This window comes from Ovis canadensis, chromosome 16, assembly GCF_042477335.2.
Source record: "Ovis canadensis isolate MfBH-ARS-UI-01 breed Bighorn chromosome 16, ARS-UI_OviCan_v2, whole genome shotgun sequence".
In the NCBI taxonomy this organism is placed as follows: Eukaryota; Metazoa; Chordata; class Mammalia; order Artiodactyla; family Bovidae; genus Ovis; species Ovis canadensis.
Genome location: NC_091260.1, coordinates 20,518,584 through 20,525,448, shown reverse-complemented (window position 1 = coordinate 20,525,448; position 6,865 = coordinate 20,518,584).

Below are 6,865 nucleotides of genomic sequence, written 5' to 3'. Positions count from 1 at the left end.
CCATAGCAATTTAATCATTTAAATGCCTTTTAGTGTATTCACAAAGTTATATAACCATCACCACAGTCAATTTTAGAACATCTTTCTCTGATATTCTGATGGCACCCAGAATGTGGTTTCCAATACCATTCTCCAATAAAAGATACTAGAGTTCCTTGGGAAAATGACTGATTCTACGGCTGGGCAGGAAATATATTTTATATATATAATAATATATAATATATGTGATGAACCTGAAGCGTTGTACAGTGCCTGGAAGTAAAGAAAGGCTAAAACAAACAAAAACAAAACAAAAAAACAAAACTCACCATTCACAGGGGCGTGCCAACGGAAGGAGTTTCCAGTGGACAAAGCTAGAAAATCTTGAGCAGGAAAATGTAGGCGTATTGAATTATAACCCAAAACATAGACATCTATGTGCTCATACTGATATAAAGAATGATAAAATAAATAATTGGGAGGAAAGACAACACTCCGTTGCAAAAGAATTCCAATTAACCAACATTCTCCATTGATGAGGCATTGTCACCACCTTCCTTTCCAGCCTAGGTCTCCTTTCTTATCTTGAAGCCTCTGTTAAACCCAGTATCTGCCCTCTCCTAGGCGGTTTCTGTTTCTTTCTTTGTTCCCTGGTATGGTCCTACTTTCTTGTTTCCTTCCATGTCTCATAATACTTGGTTGAAAACTGGACATTTTTAGGAATGTTGATTTTCTGCCCCTCTCTGGAGCTTGTTTCTGATGTTGCTTACTTGTTTGTTTGGCTGACCCCTCTCAGCCATCCTGTATTCCTTGAGAAGCAGGTAAGGGGAGAGGATCTCCCTTCTTGGCCGTGCCTTCCTCGGTGGAGTTTCCATCTCTCTGAGTGCTGGGTCATGGAAGGAGGGATAGGCGGCTTGTGGCTCAAGTGCTGCAGACTCTTATTATTATTATCAAGATTTAGTAGAGTTTCTGAAGTAAATGTTTCCTAGTTTTCTGTATACCCTGAGGACAATTTCTGGAGACTTTATGATTGCCTTTTTTTTTTTTTTGATGTTAGGAAATATTTTTATTTTTATTTATTTATTAAAAAAATTTTTATTTTTATATGAATCCAGATTTTCTGTATGACAGTCTCTCAAGAGTTGAATGGGGCTAACTTTCCTACAAAGAGAAATAGACCAAGATCTGAAGCCAGGTTCTGAGATGTCTACCCAGATTGATGTGATTAATCTGCTCAATATTCCCAATGCCCCAATGTTCAGTGATTGAATCTCCAGTGAGGAGCTGTCAGGTTGGGAGTTCAGTGATAGCAACCTATTTGACTGAAGTCAGACCTCAAAACACTCTTTCCCACATTATCCAACTAAATTAATGAGCCATTTTTGGATACAGACTGTATAACACAGGATGATTTTGTATAGTATATGAGTAACGTTTTTGGGGCTTGATTATTTATAGGTTTACTAGGAAAAACACAGATTAAAAAGATGAATAAATGTTAACATAAATATGGATTTATAGTGTTTCCGAGAAAACAGGTGAAAGATTCAGGGCAGGCGGCAAATACGGCAATGTTTCCCTCTCAGAAACAAACAAATCCATTTAGACCCTGTGCCTTTCCAAGAAGGTTGAAGGTCTCTGATACTGCTTTTCTTTCTGTTGTTTCAGTGCTCAAATTAAGGAGTGCCATGTCCATATATTATTATTCTCCAAGGCCCTACAAAATTTGCATGAGAGTATGCATTGTAAAAATGATATATGAACACATACAAAGCATATCAAAATTGTAACTTCACAATGTTGCTGCTTAGACAAGTCTAAAATAGCTATTTATTATACTTTCATCAAAGTAAGCCAATTTAACAGTAATTCAAGAACACAGCCAAAATTGTAAAGGCGGTATGAAAATGACTGAATTTTGAAAAGTAAAATACAAACATTATGTACAAATTTTACATGATAGCAACTCTGTTAGACGCAGAAATAAATTGGTCATTTCGTTAAAAGCATGGCAAGAAGATGCATTCAAGAATTCTCTCTGCTGGTAGATACACTGGACAGCTTAAAAAAGAGAGGCCTCAGTTCGATCCTGGGTTGGAAAGATCCCCTGGAGAAGGGATTGGCTACCCACTCCAGTATTCTGGCTTGGAGAATTCTGTGAACTATACAGTCCATGGGGGTCACATATAGTCGGGCACAACTGAGCGACTTTCTCTCCAGACAGACAAAAGGGAAAGATAATGGGTTCTCTTCCTCCACCCACACCGCCTTCTTATTTGAAACTTCAGGTATGGCTAATCTTTTCATTTTCATGCTTTGCAGAGCACCACAAGGATTAGCTTGAACTAGCCGATAGCTGATTTAACTTAAAAAAGAAGCATCCGTAGGCCTCTGGTGAATGATACAGTCAGCAGGATATAGATGAGTGAAGAGGGAACTGGCAGAGCTCCAGTTCAGGAGGACCCAAAGCTTCTGGTCAGCTGCTGATAAAATCATTTCCAAATTGAAGAGCAACCTTCCTGTGAGCATTCTTCTGGGCTGGTGGACACCTAGACCACTTCTGTAATGTATTAGCTCAAAGCATTATTTTCTGGTTGTCTCTTTTGTTGGCAACAGTTGGTTCTAAAGTCATTTTCAAGTTTATGAATATGTCAGAACAGGTAATGAAGGGAATAGTTAATATTCCATTTCTCCATGTCTCCTGGCAGCCTTACTCGTGGCTTCCCGATGACAGAGAATGTAAGCATCGTGTCTCTCCAGTGCCTATGCGCCTGGTCAATGTCAACTTCTCTTCCTGCTCCTCCCCTGAGAAGAGCATCAAGTTCAAGTAAATGGACACACTGGATCCCCAAGCCCCCCACTAAAGGAAATCAAAGGTGCTGCTGAAAACCAAGTTTAAGCAAACCTCGTCAAGAAGCTACTTCTCCCCTCCTCTCCCCTGCTCTCCCCCTCATTCCGTCTGTCCTGAAGCTTAACCAGTTTCGTCAGTGAGCTTCTAAGTGGCAGCACTCACTGACGTGGCTTTTGCTCCCTTGTGTTGCCCTTGTAGTAGATCTAAGTGAATGGGTAGAATAAGGATACAGAGTGGAGAAATCAGAAATTTCTTGGGTCTGAAAAGTTCTTGGCATAGAGAAGGACTGGCCATAATTATTATGATTAATTATAATCATGTATCATAATAATTATGATATATCTGTGTGGTGATAATATGTCTGATACAGCATGCATCCTGTTGGCCTCCTTGAGTCTCCTGGCCTCACCTGTCCCCTGGGAGTTATGGGCTGAAGGCAGGGTGTGGGCAGTAGGGGGTGTATTGGTGCAGGGCTCACACTTCCCCCTGTGTTGTGTTTAGCCCTTCCCCCACTTCTGATCCCATAAATGCCACTCCTTAAGTTACAAGATCTGCTTCTCCAAAAAAGGTCTGCTGCAGGAAGTGGCCAGGCGACCCAGCCCAGAAATATAGGGATGTTAACTCCTATGGATCTTCCCAGGTAGCGTGAGTGGTAAAGAACCCACCTGCCAACGCAGAAGACCTAAGAGACACAGGTTCAGAGCCCTGGGTCAGGAAGATCCCCGGAGGAGGGCATGGCAACCCACTCCAGTATTCTTTCCTGGAGAATTGCATGGGCAGAGAAGCCTGGCAGGCTGTAGCCCATAGGGTTGGAGTTGGCGATGACTGAAGTGACTTGGCATGCACCCACATAACTCCCATGGCCTTCACGTTGATGAATGGAAGGGAAAGGCAGAAAGGAGTCAGCAGCGGGACTTGCTCTGTAAGACCTTGTTCTGAGTCTCACGCAGTTTACCAGAGACATTCTGCACCTGCCCAGGAACTGGCTGTGTCTCTTCTTGGCTCATGAGACACAGCGGACAGTGCAGCAATGCAGGCCCTGGCCTGGCCTCCTAGCCTTCCCTCCCTGCCTTTCCATCATTCGTGCTCCCCATGATTGTCCTTCCCAGTAAAGTATGAGCGCTTAAACCTAGCCCCACACCCCAAGTGTTCTGCCTCTTTATCTCTACAAATGTTTGGTGTTTGCCAAAGCATGAGATCACTTCTCTCTCTCTCTCTTTTCCCCTTCAAACAAATCCCAGAGATGGGATGTATAAGGTTAAAGAAGACGGTGGTAGCTCTTAGATTCACTTTTTAAATTCCTGTCTTTAATTTGCTGGCCTAATGTTCCAATTAATTTTGATCTCTTGATTTTGTGTTTCCTTTTTTCTCTGCCTGGCAAAATTTGACTTGTCCTTCCAAGCCCAGCGAAATGCCATCTTCTGGGCGGCACCTTTCTTGCCACTTGCGCCCATGCCTGCCTTGTCAGTCTGCGCTGTTGCCAGCCAGATGGAATAAAGCCTGTTACCCCTGCTTCCTAAAGGATGGAAGCCCTGCTCTTGGCTCTCGCATACACTGTGACCACAAGTTCCCTCCACCCCCTCGAAGTCTTACTGACTTTGTCTCCAGGACTGGCCTGTAAAAGGTATTCAGGAATGTTTGCTGAGTGAAGGTGGTTTGAGTTCTTTTTGCATCCAGCACTGTTGCCTCCACCAGTTCAGATAGGCCTGCCCCACCCTGGACAGGACAGGGGCTTCCTCATCTCCACACTGCCGGTCTTCTCCGACAATGCAATCTGCTTCAACCAGCGCCCTGCTCTTCTAAAAGCTGCATTCTCTCACCCCTAGATCTCCAGGTGTTGTTCAGTTGTGTCTGACTCTTTGCAGCCCCATGGACTGTAACCCTCCAGGCTCCTCTGTTCATGGAATTTCCAGGCTAGAATACTGGATCTCCAGAGCCTACAGAAAAAAAAAAAAAAAAGGATAATCTAGCATAGAAATAATATAAGTGCACAAAGCCCAGACAGACAGTAATAGCCCTTAATAAATGTTAGATACATTATCTCTGATGTAAAGAGATACTGGTGTTCAAGGTCTATGCCAACATAACTCTTAAATCCCCAAACCCCAAAACAAGCTCTCCATTCTGCTCAGGCTTGGCTCCTCTCCCTGCCCCAGGCTGCTCAGCAGTCCTCTGTAACTCAGGACACCCCTGCCTCTATCCCAATCCTGTCTGTTTTCCAATCTCCCACCTTCATAGATGCTAGTGGAGTTGCTATACCCAGACAGATCTCTCCTTATCTCAACTTTTATAAATACCACTTTCTCAGCCTGAGATCTGATTGTCTAAGGCTTTTCCCATTTCTTTCCTAAATAAGATTACAAACTTTCCAAGGGCAGGAATCACATTCAAAACTTCTTCAGAAATACTCCTGGCCCAGGAAAGAGTCAGCAAATATTGGCCAGTTGATTCATTGCTATAGAAATTAATCTAACCAAGCCAGGCAGAAGAAGTTACAATCAGCTACAGCCTGATGGTTAGAAGGTATCACTGGATTTAAAAAAAATGAATTTTCTGTTATTTTTCCCTGTGTCAGCAGAGAAGGAAAGAAAACCACAGCACACATTTTTCTATACGTCTAGAGAAGAAAACACCACTGAATGTTATAATAGTTCATTAAAGCATTCTTCTGCTCCTTTTCCTAACATACGCTATGAATCTTCATAGCAGTCAGGGTACATTTTTTTCCAATTAATTTTTTTTCTTTTGCTTCCCTGGCAGTCAGTTTTTCTCACAGCTATTTTTCTAAGTCAAACACTTTAATTAAAGTTGGAATGAAAAGTCTGATTAAAATCTAAATTGGCTCAAGGAGCTGTGATCTTCTGGTCTGTTCTTTGCACTTACATAATTTGTGTCCCAAACTGCTACATTAGGACTTACAGTCCACTTTCCTTACTTAAAAGGTTTATAAAGCCTGGAGCTTTGAACCAAATAATCCTAATGTGGGAGCCATTGAATACCCAAAGTCAAGAATTTCAAGACTAGCAATAGGTTATGGAGTGAGTTTCCAAAATAATTTTTGATCAATTCCAAAAAATAGACATACAGCTTCTTTCCCATTGGTTGCCTTTCACACCCTAACCTATTACTTAAATGTGTCCAATGAAAAAAGTGAAAGTGTAAAGTCAGTTGTATCTGACTCTTTGTGACCCCATGGATGATAGCCCACCAGGTTTCTCTGTCCATGGAATTCTGCAGGCAAGAATACTGGAGTGGATAGCCATTTCCTTTTCCAAGGGATCTTCCCAACCTAGGGATCAAACTTGGGTCTCCTGGATTGCAAGCAGGTAGATTCTTTATATGTCTAATACTCATTCAACAACTCATTCTCGGTAATAGATTCTCTGCTACAATCCAGAAGAAACCAACTAACTTTGAATATCTAAATGAATAGTTTAAAAGATAATGATGTGGCTTATCTGGGCTTAACTTTTTCTATTTTTCAGAAATCTCTCTGATGATACATTTCAGAGGTAGGAACTGAAAACCCAGAAAAAGTAATGTGTCCAAAAGAAAAAACCAAAACCAAGAAAATACCAAAACCTGAACCACTGAGTAAGTTGATAAATCTGATTCCCATTTAGTGGCTCAGGTGGGTGAATTAACAATTTCATAAAAAATGTATAAGACCATCAGGGAAATCTGAATGAGAACAAAGGCTGGGAGAACAAAGCTAACGGAGATGCTGCGGAGCATTTATGAGGAAGAAATCGAAACTACTCCAGAGGCTTGTTTTTCAAGCTCGGTTCCTGGGGGTCAAACAGGGTAGCCAGCTCTAATGCCGTCTCTGCAGATTGAAATTGGCTGCCGCGGGCAGAGGTTACCCCACAGTATCAATTACTTGCTACTACCTGGAAAATTTAATTTCATGCCCAGCAACAGATCTGCTTTCTTCTCCCACATGAATGGCAACTGTCCCCAATTGATAAGAAGAATAACTCATTTCCTCAGAGTCATTAGACTCTAGAAACTTCTCCATTGAGAAAGGCCTCTGCC